General features: G+C 42.7%; 1 pseudogene; it reads right to left on the bottom strand.

Moving 5' to 3' along the window:
- Positions 1-12,356: 12,356 nt before the first annotated feature.
- Positions 12,357-12,964, bottom strand: LOC112629188 (annotated as a pseudogene).
- Between the last annotated feature and the right edge of the window lie 3,129 nt (positions 12,965-16,093).

Genomic DNA, 16,093 nt, shown 5'->3' with positions numbered 1-16,093 from the left:
AGCTAGAAGTGGTTTCCCCCTATGTCATAAGGGCCCACCTGGGCTTCATGGTAGAGAACACTCTGCACATTTAAAGAGCTGTCAGCCAGGCACGGCGACTTACTCCTATAATCCCAGAATTTTGGGAGGTCGAGGCGGGCATATCACTTGAGGTCAGGAGTTTGAGACCAGCCTGGCCAACATGGAAAACCCCTTCTCTACCAAAAATACAAAAAAAAAAAAAAAAAAAAATTAGCCACGTGTGGGCACACCTGTAATCCCAGCTACTCTGGAGTCTGAGGCAGCAGAATCGCTTGAACCTGGGAGGTGGAGGTTCCAGTCAGCCAAGATATCATGCCACTGCACTCCAGCCTAGGTGATAGAGTAAGACTCCATATACATATACATATACATATACATATACATATACATATACATATGTATATATAAATACATAAACATAAGACCATATATATCTATATATATGAGCTATCACTTAATCATGCCAACAGACTGGGGATTTTACAAGTGTTGAGTCACCTCTGGGTGAACCTAAACTGTCTCAATGAGGAAAGTAAGCCAAAACCAGCTCTAGCCCTAGGACTGGAGGTACATGGTAGGGCTTATAGGGGCATACTTGATACAACTGACAGAGGAGAATTCTTGGGCAGCCATGGGCTATAATACCAATGGGCACCCTGGTAACCTGGTATTGCCATTAGCCACGAGGAGCCCGATAGCTGAGGTTTCTTAAAATCACACTCACCTAGGCCTTCCATTAAGCACATGTTTTTAGCACTTGGCATTTCTGAAACTGCAAGGCAACTTAACATTTCCACAGGCCCCACTTTCAAGTGGGGAAAACATGAACACTGAAAAGAGCTAGCCACTTGCTGGGTTTATATCACAACCTCCAAGCCCTAGTTCTATGCTTGGAGTATGAGAAGGTATGAGTCTTTGGAGAAATGTGAGAGCAATAGAAATAAGCAAAAAGCCAGCTTGTGAGACAGGAAAGACAACCTGCAAGAGTGATGCTGAGTTCCCAGGAAAGGTAGATGAAATCAGCTCTTCCCATGGAAAGCGCAAGTGCTACCCATTTCAGGAAGAACACCCTTGCAGGAAGGGCTGTTAGTCCTAAGCTGGTGGCTCATCAAGTCAGAAAGCCCTTTCAGAAAGAGAGGGACGAACACCCTCTGGAATAGTAAAGCTCAGTCCCCCAGAGTCTACACACCGTGTATGTCACCTTTTCAAGAGGCCCATGAGTCCATGGTCAACGATTTTAGCCAAGGGTTCTCTGCCCAAAAAAGGAAGTAAACAAAGGAAACAGAGGGCATAGCAATAGCAATAAACCAAAATGTTCATCAATGAATAGATAAACAAAAAATGGTACATCCATCCAATGGAATATTATTCTTCCATGAAAATGAATGAAGTCCTGACACATGCTACAACATAGATGAACCTTGAAAAAAATCCTGGTAACTGTAAGAAACCAAACATTAAAAGCCATAAATTGTATGACTCCATTTATATGAAATATCCAGAAGAGGTAAAACCCTAGAGACAGAAACTGCACCACTGGTTGCCAGGAGCTAGCGCAGGCGGAGGCAAAGCGGGAGGGACTGTTTAATGGGTGTGGAGTTCAAGTTTGGGGTGAGGAAAATGTTTTGCAAGTAGGTAAAGGTGACGTATATTCACATAAATTGTGAATGTGTAAATGCCTCTGAACTGTAAACTTAAAAATGGTTAATGGTATGTTATGTGAATTTCACTTAAAAAAGACATAGCAACACTCTAGTGGGTGCCCCATGTTTGTGTGGCTGGTAGAGCAGATGAGAGAGGCGTAAATAAAGCAGGAGCAAATGAAGCAGCTGGTGACATTGAAGTTTACCAAAGGGCAGGGCTGCTGGGAAGGAACAAGCTTGGTACAAATTTTCCAGGCTCTGCAGTTCAGAAGAGGTCCCCGGGTATATCCCATGAAAAGAGTCCTGCTGGTCTGCCCTTGCTGTGTGAGGGCACGAGGAAAACATCTTTTCCAAGGCCTAGACCCTTTCTTGGCATAGATACTTCTTCTATGGCCCAAAGAAGTGGTGGCCCTGGCATGGCAGTCACCTAGGACATCTTCACCAGACAGAGACCTTTTTTGCATAACATCACGGGAGAAAGAGAAAGACCATGCAGGACCAGGCATGGCTGCTCACGCTTGTAATCCCAGCACTTTGTGAGGCTGAGGTGGCTGGATCACCTGAGGTCAAGAGTTCAAGACCAGCCTGGCCAACATGGTGAAACTGCATTCTACTAAAAATACAAAATTAGCCAGGCGTGGTAGCACATGCCTGTAATCTCAGCTACTTGGGAGGCTAAGGCAGGAGAATTGCTTGAACCCAGGAGGCGAAGGTTGCAGTGAGCCGAGATCATGGCATTGCACTCCAGCCTGCGTGACAAGAGTGAAACTTGAAAGAGAAGAGAGAAAGAGAATGAAAAGAAAGAAGGATAAAAGAAAGGCAGGCCATTCATAGGATAGAGCAGCTTCAGATGAATCTCAAAGGAAAGGGGAAGGGAAAAGGAAAAGGAAAAGGAAAGGGGAAAGGAAAAGGAAAGCAAAGGCCATGCACAAGATGGAGCAGCTTCAGATGAATCTCAGCCCCTTCCAAATTCTTGTGGGGGCCACAGCCATTTCTGTGTCGAGTCTTTTCCCATACACATAGCACATGACTCAGTGAAGCCAGCCTCCTCCAAGCCCACACCACACTTTTTTTTTTTTTTTTTTTTTTTTTTTTGAGACAGGGTCTCGCTCTGGAGTGCAGTGGCACTCCAGCTCACTGCAGCCTCCACCTCCCAAGCTCAAGCCATCCTCCTGCCTCAGCCTCCCAAGTAGCAGGGACAACAGGTGTGTGCCACCACACCTGGCTAATTTTTGGGTTTTTTATAGAGACAAGGTTTTACCATGTCATCCAGGATGGCCTCAAACTCCTGGACTCAAGCAATTTGCCCACCTTAGCCTCCCAGAGTGCTGGGATTGAGTGCATGAGTCACCATGCCCGGCCTGCATCTTCTCTTACTGGGTCAGACACGGTCCATGAGTCAGGTGCCTCCTTCCCACAAACTGCCAACACAGATTGGCACCTGTCTGCCCCACTGATGAGCATTCATCAGAAAGATCCAGGGAACAGCAGCAATTTAAACATAAAATTATGTTTAAAAGTTAAAAATAATTCTATTTAAAGGTTCTTTATTGTCTTTATTTGATGCCTCAATGAGCTTTTTCAAAAACGATTTTAAGTAGAAAGTGTCATGCTCTTATTTTCTTGGAAGTATGCTTTCCATTGAAATAAAAAGTTGGAGTAAATAGATTCAGCTACTTTAAGAGAATGTTACATAATAACTTTATAGCTCTAAAAAGGTATTTAAAATATTTATAAATTTTGATATATACATAGTCCCAAAATGTCTGAACTGAATAAACTGACTTTTCTATGTGTTCTCTATGACGGAGTCTGGGAACAAGTGTTTAAATAATGAATATAAATGTTTGAAAAATCAATTTTATGACTCCAGTAGACTAAATTTCATAAATGATTAGAGTTACTTAACAATTCTCATGAGTGTGGAGTTTAGTAACTACACAGTGTTATTGCTTCTTAGATTTCTATCTGAGGGCTTTAATATTATTTGCCAGTCGAGTGGCTGTGGGTTTCTTTTTTACGGCTATTAGAGCAAGGAAGTAGGTAGATACAAAAATGGATGGATTGATGATGATAATGACAGTAATGATATTTTTAATTTTTTATGTTCTCTGAAGTGCCTAGACCTTATCCTTTTCCAATTGATTTTATTATTATCATCATCTAACATTTAAAGAGCACAAGTTATCTTTAGACTGAATTAAACAATACATGCAAATAAGAAAGTAGAACAGCTGAGATTGTCACGGTAAAGTTAACCGTGTTGCTTTACCTCATGTGGCAGACACTGTTGACCACTGTTATGGGTTGACACTGTTATGGGTTGAATCGTGTCCCTCAAAAACTCTTATGTTGAAGTTTGGCCAGATGCAGTGGCTCGCACCTGTAATCCCACCACGTTGGCAGACTGAGATGGGAGGATCTCTTGAGACCAGGAGTTCGAGACCAGTCTGGTCAACTTAGCAAGATCCCATCTCTAAATAAACAAACAAGCAAACTCGTATGTTAAAGTCCTAGCCCTCAGCTCCTCAAAATGTGCCCTTATTTGGGAATAAGGTCATGGCAGATGTAATTATTTATGATGAGGTCATACAGGAATAGGGAGGGCCTCTAATCCACTGTGACTGGTATCCTTATAATAGGGGGAAATTTGGGCACAGATATGCACACAGGGAGAAGACTAAGTGACAAAAGGCAACATTCCTATGTGCCAAAGACTGCCAGCAAACCACCGAACATGGGGGCGGGCATGGAACAGACTTTTTTTTGAGATACAGTCTCACTCTGTTGGCCAGGCTGGAGTGCAGTGGCGTGATCTTGGCTCACTGCAACCTCCGACTCTTGGGTTCAAGTGAGTAGCTGGGATTTCAGGCGTGCCCCACCACACCCCATCATTTTTTTATATTTTAGTAGAGACAGAGTTTCACCATGTTGGCCAAGCTGGTCTCGAACTCCTGATCTCAGGTGATCCACCCATCTTGGCCTCCCAAAGTGCTGGGATTACGGGTGTAAGCCACCATGCCCAGCTGGAACAGACTCTCACAACCCTCAGAAGGAACCAACCGTGTTGACACCTTGATTCAAATTTCCACCCTCCAGCACTGCAAGACAGCAAGTTCCTATTGTGTGACCCACCCAGCTTGTGGTACTGTTACAGCAGCCCTCAACTAATATAGCTTCTTACCAGACAGTTCCTCTCTTCTTTGTTAGCTACTGCACACATTTATGCTATTGTAGAAGTACAACTCTTATTTAATGCAGACAACAAAATCCGCCTGCTCCAGAATGTTTTCTCTGCTCCTTCAGCAGTGAGGAGAGGATGAGGAGGGGTGGTGTTAAGTATTCCCAGTTTCTGAATGTGAAGACGTTTTCCTGCCATGTGCTACTGACCAGGTCTGCTCGGAAGGCCCTGGTGCATAGTTACCTCCTATATCACTTTGTCAATGCCCCCTTCAGTGTTTAGCTGTTGCTAGAAACTGCCCACCTGATACATCCCTGGGGTTTTGCTATTTAGTTATTGTATTTGCTATTTAGTTTATTGTGTGAGTATACTAGACTGGTATCTAATGTTCAGGTGAATGCCAGCTCTAGCTCCAGTTCTCAGGAGGCCTTATATTAGTCAAGGTTCTCCAGAGAAACACAACCAGTGGGATATAAAGAGAATTATTATAAGGTATTGGTTCATGTAATGATAGAGGTGAAGAAGTCCCACTATCGGCCATCTTTAAGCTGGAGACCTAGTAAAGCCAGTGAGGTAACTCTGGTCCAAGTTCAAAGGCCCAAGAGCCACAGAGTCAATGATATAAATCTTGGAATGAGGACAAGAAAAGACAGATGTCCCACCTTAAGCAGACAGAGGTGAAGTCTCCCTTCCTCTACCTTTTTGTTCTATTTAGGCCCTCAGTGGATTATATAAGGGCCACTCACACTGGGGAGAGCAAGCTATCCTATCATACATTCTATTCCCTTCTGGAAATACCCTCACAGACACACCCAGGATGATGTTTCACCAAACATCTGGGCACCCAGTGAACCAATGTTATGTGTCAAGACGACAGGTAAAATTAACTATCCCAGGTCTAGTTTAGTTCAGGGGCTCTTCGAAATTAGACCTAGTTCTAGCCTTCAGGGGGTTTCCATCCCCTGAGGGAGCCTATGTTCTGAATCCTGCACCGTGCCAAGTTTAAATATATCATCTCACTCACACACCTAAGCTCACATAATGAACCTCACTCAGTGTCTTGTGTCAAACACACAGCACAGCTGCCCGGAAAGCTCACCTAAACCAGGCACCCTGATCACTCAGTAACCGTGTGTAACTCTAGAGCAAAACCAGAGGGTCTCATCCAGTCATGCTAGTCTCAGGTGGCTCCAGAGGAACAGCAGGAATCTGATCTGGAGCAAAGTAGAGTCCACAGTGGTCTGAAAGCGGAAGGCAGGTAAGGAGTGGCACCTGGAGACATTGCCCAAGCAACAACGCAAGAAAGAGGGAGTCATCACGAGGGATCCTCAGAGAAGAACCTGGGCATGAACCAAAATGGGAAGGAGCCTAAGCTGGGTGGGAGAAACTTTTCCTCTAAAGTTCTAAAACGCTTTCTTCCCCAGAGCAGTTTTCCCCACAGGGTGTGAGGTCCAAAGGGCAAGTGTATCCATATGCATCAGGGCATCTGTTAACAATACAGATTTCTGGACCCTCCCTCTGATCTACTGACTCCTAACTCAGGATGCTGGAGCCTAGAATGACTCTGCTAACAATCCATCTCGGTAAACCTCATACAAGCTACATGGAGAACCCCTGCCCCAGATGATGGCCCAAGCACTGGGCCAAATATTTATTCATTGACTATACACCCCCATGTGCTAGAACCAGTGCTGGGAAATGAATAAGACAAACCACCCCCCATTACCATGTGCAATAAGAATCATGAATACCTCTATTTCTGGAATATCTTGTATTTCCAAGGTCACCAAAGTAAGAACTATTCTGCTAATTATGGCTTAATTGAGAGAAGGAGGAACTGGGAGCCTCACAGGCTCATGTCTGAACACTGAAGAAGTCTGGGTAAATGGTTCTGGAGGGCTATTCTGAGCTTCATCAAAAAGATGCCCCTACTGCAAAGAGTTCTGTCTCTTTTTGTCTTCTATAAAAGTAAGAAAACAAAGAAATATCAAAGAAATACAGTTGGGAAAATAAGACTGTTTTAAAAAGTCATTTGCAGAAATTGACAAAAAAGAAATTCTGTGACCGAGTCTGCCCTTGTATTCTAAATCCCTACCCATTTTTTCTTCTGATTTCTTCCTCAAAAGTAATATTGTGAGGACAGAATCAGCCTCGCTGTAAATGGTGCTGGTGTCAGTCCTGGATAACACACTCCAGCAAACAAGAAGCATTCAGGCAAGCACAAATGAATCCCATGGGGTGGCCTGCACAGTTGGGAACAAGTCTGACTAATCTAGTAAAAAGAAATATCTAACCCAAAACATATGCATTTAGATATAACTCCATAAAGCCAACACTAATTAATCCTCCTGCTCATATAAAATGGCAAAGGAATTAACAATATTGCCAACTCTCAAAAAGTCTTTTAATTGCCCTGCAATTCCTTCCAAACAGCAGGCATCTGCCCATACGTGGTTGCACATCACACACCAACACAGATCTGCCCTTCACACAAAGCACTCGGTGCTCAGCCTCACAATGGTGTTTTGTTGAAGCCTGGTACACATAACCCCACAAATTGCTCAGAAGCCAACAAGGTAAAAGTACCGTTTACCTTTGGAAACAATCAACTACTGAGTGTCTAAAGTACCCCCAGAGCCCTTCAGGTTCCCCTCTGGTATTCCCCTTTCTGGGAAGTTATTGTTGTTTTTCATGCTAGGAAAGGAATTGATTTAGACTAACACTGTGGGCTATGGGCATCTTGCCTTCCATTTGGGAAAGGTCATTAAGTACATTCTTCATTTAGAATGACTTTCCTTTTGATTCAAGGCCAAAAATGAAAAGCAGTGGAAAGTAGGGTTTCCATCTGAATACAAATTCTAGGATAGATTCCTGGCATTCTGGATGGTAAAGCACATGAGATGCTCAGCCCTCTGCCCTGAGTACAAAGAGGAGTCTCAGGAAGCCCCCATTCTGGTCCACAACCCCAGCTCAGGCAGAGACCTTCAGGACCTCACTGGAATGTGAACTCTGAGGGCATTCTGCCTTTAGCCCAGCCTGATTTCGACGCTGGATTTTCCATCTTCCCCACTGGGAGCCTCCACTCCAGATGGTTCTCAACTCCGAGGGATGGAATTATTCTGCTGGAGGACCAGGAGCCAAGCCTTTCTGGGAGGCCCCAGCTGAAAAAGCTCAGACTCATGATACATAAGCTCTGCAAATTGCCAGATACATGGGTAGAAGAAACAGTCATAGAGCACCTGCTATCTGTAAGGCAGTGCTGTTCCAGGAGCTCCGGGAGGCATAAATGAATCGAAGATTCTCTTCCAGGGAGCTCAGAGTGGGAGAAGAGGGGGAGGTGGGCAAAGGGCATGTGAATAAATACATATCACCACCAGGTTGGAAGAAGGAGAGTGGCTCTGATGATCTGTGAGCACTCCAAGTTGTTCATTGTTTTGGAAGTTTTCTCAACAGCATGGAGTTTCCAGACTTCTTTCCTGGAACAAAGAACTAATTAAGAGGCCCTCAAGACTTCTGCATTCCAAGTTCTGCATTGCTGATTCTGTTTGGAAACATACAGGGCTAAAGTTCCAGAACTTGAATGTCCTGATGCTCCCTCTCTCCAGACCACCAGTGTGGAGTTTCACTGGTTCTCAGGCCATTCTTGGCTATGGTCTCCATGAATTGGACCATGCCAAGTTGGTGAAGCTCCCAGCAACTTAGGGCATCTTAACCTGAGGGATGTCAGACAGGAAGAGTAGCTCAAGGGTCACCTCAAATGTCCAAACCTGAGTTGTCCTTGGGGGTCTGGAGCTGAACAAGGCCTGTTGAAATTTTCTCAGATTTTCTTTAGTTAACTCCTAATTACTCTATTCTTCTGAATATTCTGCCTTGACCACCTTATCTAAAGTAGCTCTTCCTTGTTTTTCACTAGTTTACACAACCCTTGTTTTATTTCCTTTATAATACCACAATTTCTAAATAATCTATTTGATTTTTTTTTTTTTTTTCTTTGAGACAGTCTCACTCTGTCACCTCAGCTGGAGTGCAATGGTGTGATCTCGGCTCACTGCAACCTCCGCCTCCCAGGTTCAAGTGATTCTCCCACCTTAGCTTCCCCAGCAGCTGGGATTACCGGCACGCACCACCACACCCAGCTAATTTTTGTATTTTTAGTAGAGATGGGGTTTCACCATGTTGGCCAGACTGGTCTTGAACTCCTGACCTCAGGTGATCCACCCACTTTGGCCTCCCAAAACACTGAAATTACAGGCATGAGCAGCCACACCCAACCTATTTGACCGTTTTCTGTTTCTTCCCTCTAGACCCTGATGGCAAGAGCTGTTTGTCCAGTTCACTGCTGTATTCTCAGCTGAAAACAGTTTCAGATATGTGAAAGATACTCAGCGAGCATTTTTCTAATTCAACGAATGACTAACAGGAACAGACAAAGAGTATATGCCATAAGAGTCTACTTTCCCTTCCTTCAGATATGAACCCAGCAGAAATAGCTAATCATGAGCACAAAAGGCCATATAGTATGCATGGAGGTTAAATAAGTCTTCAAATATATATGTAATTTTGTGTCTAGAACTCTAAGCTTTTCCTCTCCTCATCTAATTGAAGAATTGGACTGAATAGCCTCTGAGATCCCTTTCAGCTCCAGCATAGCATGACCTGTGATGCAGCATTTGGTGAGACCAGCCCATCTTCCATGTCTGAACTCTTCTCTATACCAGAAGCAGGGCTAGTACTGCCTTCAATCTGAGAGAGGAACGGCTGGTTTCTAAGATGACTGAAAAAGGGTCCACACGAGCATTATTTTTTCGAAGCTTCTGTTCCTTGGTAGGACTAACTCTGACTTAGACGCACGCATTATCATTTCCTTATAACGCCTAAAGGCCACACTCCATCTCATGCTCATGTTAGGTGCCTTGGCTGATACACCCATTATTCTTACTTCTAGCGGTATTTGTCCTGGTGTATGGCAAATGCAAAATGTTTCCTCTATTCCCTTAGTTCCTAAGGACTTTGGGATCATCTTTGGCTCCTTTCTTTTCCTCATCCCACAAAAATAATCCTTTAGTAAATCTTGTGGGCTTTATTTTATTTTCTGTTGTGTTTATTGCAAAATGACAAATTATAATTGTACACATTTATGGGGTACAAAGTGATGCTATATGTTTACATGTTGAATTGTAAATCAAGCTAATAGTCATATCCATCACCTTAAGTACTTTTGTGGTAAGAACATTTGAAATTCCATCTCTTAGTAAGTTTGAAATATGTAATACATTATTATTATTATTTTGAGATGGAGTCTCACTCTGTCACCCAGGCTGGAGTGCAGTGGCACAATCTTGGCTCACTGCAACTTCCACCTCCCAGGTTCAAGCAATTCTCCTGCCTCAGCCTCCTGAGTAGCCAGGATTACAGACACCTGCCACCATACCCAGCTAATGTTTGTATTTTTAGTGGAGACTGGGGTTTATCATGTTGACCAGGCTGGTCTCAAACTCCTGACCTCAAATGACCCACCTACCTTGGCCTCCAGAAGTGCTGGAATTGCAGGCGTGAGCCACGGCACCGGCCTTTTTTTTCTTTTCTTCATTATTTTTTAATAGAGATGGGGTCTCACTATGTTGACCAGGCTGGTCTCCAACTCCTGGTTCAAGCAATCCTCCCATAGCAACATATTATTCTTCATCAGTCACCATGCTGTGCAATAAATTCCAAAACAAAAAACGTATTTCTCCTGTCTAACTGAAACTTTATACCCTTTGACCAACATCTCCCTATTTCTCCTACCCCTAAGTCTCTGATAACCACCATTCTTCTCTTCGTCCAATTGTTTCAGAGTCTACATATAAATGAGATCACGTGGTATTTGTCCTTCTGTGCTTGGCTTATTTCATTTAGCATAATGTCCATGCTGTCCCACATGACAGAATTTCCTTCTTTTTAAAGGCTGAATAGTATTCCGTTGTGTACATATGCTACATTTTCTTTATTCATTTGTCAATGGAAACATAGGTTGATTCCCTATTTTGGCTGTTGTGAATAATGCCACAATAAACATGGGAGTGCAGATATATCTCTGACATACTGTTTTCAAATTCTTTGGACATACACCTATGTATTAGTCCATCTTCATACTGCTATAAACAACTGCCAGAGACTGAGTAATTCACAAAGGAAAGAGGTTTAATTGACTCACAGTTCAGCATGGCTGGGAAGGCTTCAGGAAACTTCCAATCACGGCAGAAGGTGAAGGGGAAGCAAGGCACCTTCTTCACAAGGTAGCAGGAAGAAGAAATGCCTAGCGAAGTGGGGAAGAGCCCCTTATAAAACCATCAGATCTCGTGAGAACTCACTCACTATCATGAGAACAGCATGGGGAAAACTACCTCCATAATTCAATTACCTTCACCTGGTCTCTCCCTTGACACATGGGGATTATGGAGATTACAATTCAAGATGAGATGTAGGTGGGGATACAATGCCTAACCATATCGATGCAGAAATGGGATTGCCGGATTATATGGTCACTCTATTTTTAGTTTTTTGAAAAACCTTCATACAATTTTCCATAATGGCTGTACTAATTTACTTTCCCACTTTGTTAGCTTTATTTAGAATATATATTCCAAATACAACTATTTATCATTAATTCACCACTATCATCCTAGTTCAGGCCTCTATCAGTTCTTGCCTGGGCTAATATAATACCCCCTGGATTAATATAAAACTCTGAATCCATCCTCAGTGCCCTTTATTCTCCACATAGCAGTCAGCGTCATTTTCTCAAAACTTAGGTCAGATCCTGTTATTTCTCTGCTCAAAGTCTTGCAATGACTGCCCAACACTGAAAGTAAAACTTGAACTCTTCACCATAGCTTCACACAGCTATTTGTCCCAACTTCACTCTCCCCTTTACTCTTTCTGCTCTAGCCATACTGGTCTTTTTGCTTGAAGCCTAGAATGCTCTTCTCCTGAACATTTACATGAGTTGCTCCTTCACTTTTTTTTTTTCTTTAGAAGTAATTTATTTGATTCTGATTACAAAATACAGGTGAGGAGCACAGGCAATGCCTGTATTCCCTTGGTTGCCCATCTTCCCAGTCTATGCTGCCATAAATAGCCTTTGTACAACAGCAAGTTCATGCTGTCCCCAAGCGCTTGCACATTCTAACAGCTGCAGAGTATGGTATATGACCAGGTGGAAAGTTAAACAGACGCTCCACTCACAAGGTAGGGCCCCTCCAATTAGTCTTCCGGCTCCCTTGTGCTAATAGTAACTGGTTGCTCTTCCTATTGGTCATAGATAAATTACACCTGCACAATTCTCCGAGTGCTTTCAAGTAACATTAGAAGGCAGTAACTAAGACCCTTTCCTTGCTCCCAGCTTCCTAAGTCCCAGGCAGCCTGTGGCACCTGGACTGCTGCTGCCCCTGGGTCCCGCACATTCCAGGGAGATGAGGGAGGAAGGGCCGGCCAGGCCAAGCATGAGGAATTAAGAGTCTTTATTGGGCTTAGACCAGGAGTCCGTGGGTCTTGAGGACCTCTGTGTATTTGTCAGTTTTCTTCTCCAGGTTCTTCTCGGCCTGTTTCCATAGCCTCATGGGCTGTTTCTTCCTCCGGTAGTGGATCTTGGCCTTCTCCTTCCTCTTCTCCTCCAGGGTGGCTGTCACTGCCTGGTACTTCCACCCAACCTCGTGAGCTAGTCGCCCCAGAAGGGCACACTCTTGTAGGCTTCAGACGCACGACCTTGAGGGCAGCAAGAACCACCATCCGCTTTTTCTTGTCTTAGGGTGGTGGGATGCCATCAAACACCCTGGGGCAGTCGAGGGAGGCCTGGCCTCGCTTGGTCTCGTGGGGCAGCATGACTCGCACTGTCGGCCGGAAGATGCGGCTGGGGGCCCGGAAGTGGTAGGACCTCGGAAGGGTTAGTGTTCATCCGCTTGCAAAGGAAAGCCAGATACTTCAACTTGTTTCTCTAGAAATTGCCAGAAATGTTGATGCCCTCGCGGTGTACGACTGCCACCTTCCGGCCCAGCAGTACCTGCTTAGCCACGATGGCCGCCAGGCGGCCCAGGAGATGACCTTGACCATCGAGCACCAGGACCTGCACCTCTGCCATCTTCTGCAGCCGCCTGGGAAAGGCTCCTTCACTTTATTTAGATAACTGCTCAAACACTACCTCCTCTGACAGAACCCCCCCCAACCTGTTTATCCGAAAAGGTAATTTTATGCCTCATATCCTCTTACCTGCTTCATTTTTCCTCAAAGTCCTTATCATTTGTTTAATGTCTGTCTCCTGCCATTAGAATGTAAGTCCCAAGAGGACAGGGACCAGTGTTGAACTGCCTTTTTCCAGGAACAGTTGAAGGGTCTAAGAAGATCTAAGACTACAGGGACAGTAAAATATGAGTCCCACTACTACCTCTTCCTTCATAAATTTGGGTAAGTATCTTGACCTCTTTGCCTCTGTGTTTCCTCCCTGTAAAGCAGATGAGATAAAATGAGTTCTGTAAAATGAAAAGATAAAGCTCTATCTTCCTGGCTTCATTATTGAAGGCTGGTATAGTGTCTATTATTATTTTATCCAGCTAAAAGATCTAATGAATTACGAAAATATGCTTTGGAACTTACAACAGTTTTATTTTGATTCTTTACTCTCTGTTCCTTTTTTTATGTTAATCTACCATTTGTATTTCTTTTAGGAAATACTTGTTTATGCCTTTTGCCCATTCTTTAAAATTTTTATTTATCTTTCTGCCATTGAAATATAGTTCTTTATTTGTCTGGAATGTCTGTTTCTAGGTTAAATTTTTGAACAATTTTTTAATGTAAAATTCTAGCTTGATGATGATTTTCTTTTTTATTTTATTTTATTTTTGAGGCAGGGTCTGGCTCTGTTACCCAGGCTAGAGTGCAGTGGTGCAATCTCAGCTCACTGCAACCTCCACCTCCCAGGCTCAAGCAATCCTCCCACCTCAGCCTCCCAAGTAGCTGGAACTATAGGCATGCACCTCCACACCTAACTAAGATTATTTTCTTTCAGCACTTTATAGATATCATGTCATTGCCTTCTGGATCTTATTGTTTCTGTTGTGAAATTAGCTTTCTGTCTTGTTATTGTTCCTTTAAAAGTAACATATCTTTTTATTTCCTCTGACTTTCCTTAAGATTTTTTGTTTTTGGTTTTCATTAGTTTTATTATAATGTGCCTAGGCATGGTTTTCATTATATTTATTCTGCATTGGGTTCACAGTGATTTTTTGTATCTATGGCTTGATGTCTTTGATCAGTTTTGGAAAATTCTTGACTATCTCTGCAAATATTCTTCTACCCCATTCTTTCTTCCCTTGTTAAATTCAAATTCAAATATTAGACCTATTCACCATATTCTGCATGTCTCATACTCGTTCATGTATTTTCCATCTTTTTTCTCCATGATTCACTATGAATATTTCTAGTCACCTATTGTACAACTCACTAATACTCTTTTTACCTGTGTCTTATTTGCTGTTAAACTCATCTACTCAGTTCTAAATTTCAGTTGTAGTGTTTTTTATTTCCAGAATTTCAATTTGGTTCTTTTTAAATATAAATTCTTATTCTCAGTTAAATTCTTCATTTTGTCATCTATTCTCTTGAATAATTAATTCCAGTTATTCTAAAACCAATGTCTGATCTTTCCTGTGTCTGGGTCATTTCTTGGTCTGTTTTTCCAGTTTACTTTTTTCTCTTGGTATACTTCATAATTTTTAATTGACTGCTGAATATTGTACATGAAAAGTTATAGAAGCTCTACATTATATAATAGCCCTTCAGAGATGCACCCTATTCTCTGCCAAGCATTTCACAGAGGCTCATCTCCTCAGCCCAATCAAGATCCATGGGTCCCAACATAGAATCTAGTATGATTCCTGTGGCTATTCCTTCTTGATGGGCTCTGAACTGAAATTTTGTCTCTTCAAAACTGCCTTTGATTCCATTCTGTTTCATCAGTTTTCTGGTTGCATTTTTGCCTCAGTATTAATCAGATTATCAGATACTAATCAGTAAATGCCTTGAAGGGAAAACCAGTGCTTCTGTTTCACTTCTCTCTAGAATCTTGGACCCTTACTCCTGGTTGCCCTACAAATATGGACTCTAGATTTTGTCTCTTCAGTTTCATGAGATTGTTTAAAACTCAGACGTCTGCCCTGGATCTTGGAAGTCAATCCTCTGCCCGAATTCTCAGCTTCTTGTCCCAGGCCTAAACTCACAAAATGTGCCAAGGAGAAAGCAGCATGTTTTAAAAATGCCTTATTTCAATTAGCCTTTATTTTTTCCAGACTCTCGCCCTTCAAGTTCTAGCAGGCGTGGTATCTTTCTGATGCTTTTAAACCTACATTTATTTTGTGCCTTACCCAGATTTTCTAGGTGCTCCTGGCAGAGCCAATGGTCTGCTATAAGCGATAGAATTATCATAGCCAGAAACCTAATAAATGTGTATGAAATAGTCAATTTTTAAAAAACAAAATAGTTTTTAATAAAAAGTATCATGTTCTCCCTCCAATAAAATAACTTGGGCAGCCGGGTGCAGTGGCTCATGCCTGTAATCCCAGCACTTTGGGAGACTGAGGCGGGCGATCACTTGAGGTCAGGAATTGGAGACCAGCCTGGACAACATGGTGAAACCCCATCTCTACTAAAAATACAAAAATTAGCCAGGCGTGGTGGTGGGCACCTGTAATCCCAGCTATTTGGGAGGCTGAGGCAGGAGAATCACTTGAACCTGGGAAGCAGAGGTTGCAGTGAGCCAAGATTGCACCATTGCACTTCAGCCTGGGCGACAAGAGCAAGACTCCATCTCAAATAATAATAATAATAATAATAACTTCTGGGTGAACGTAAGCTGATTGGATATAAAATAACTGTATGTTTTGTGTAGAGCACAGGAAAATTCTTCACTGGCTGCAGAGAGTTTTCTTTCAATAGAAAGCTCCTCTGAAAAGTTTCCTTTTTTCCTGTTTTGGTTTTCAGGAGGAAAATAAAAAGTATTCCACTTAGTGTATGAATGTAGTGGGGCAGGTTGGATGGTTGCTATGCAAGAAACAAGTAATAATATCAGAAAATTACGTCAGTTCCACTCATATCTATTGAAACAAAACTACTGCTCCAAAACTTCTAGTGAAAAGCGCCTCATTTTCTTTGAAGAATATATGTGTAGTTGATTGTCCTGTTCTTGTTTTTAGTTAACAGCATCATTTTCTGTTTT

This window comes from Theropithecus gelada, chromosome 7b (assembly GCF_003255815.1).
Source record: "Theropithecus gelada isolate Dixy chromosome 7b, Tgel_1.0, whole genome shotgun sequence".
Lineage (NCBI taxonomy): Eukaryota > Metazoa > Chordata > Mammalia > Primates > Cercopithecidae > Theropithecus > Theropithecus gelada.
This window is presented reverse-complemented; position numbering and strand designations above follow the sequence as displayed.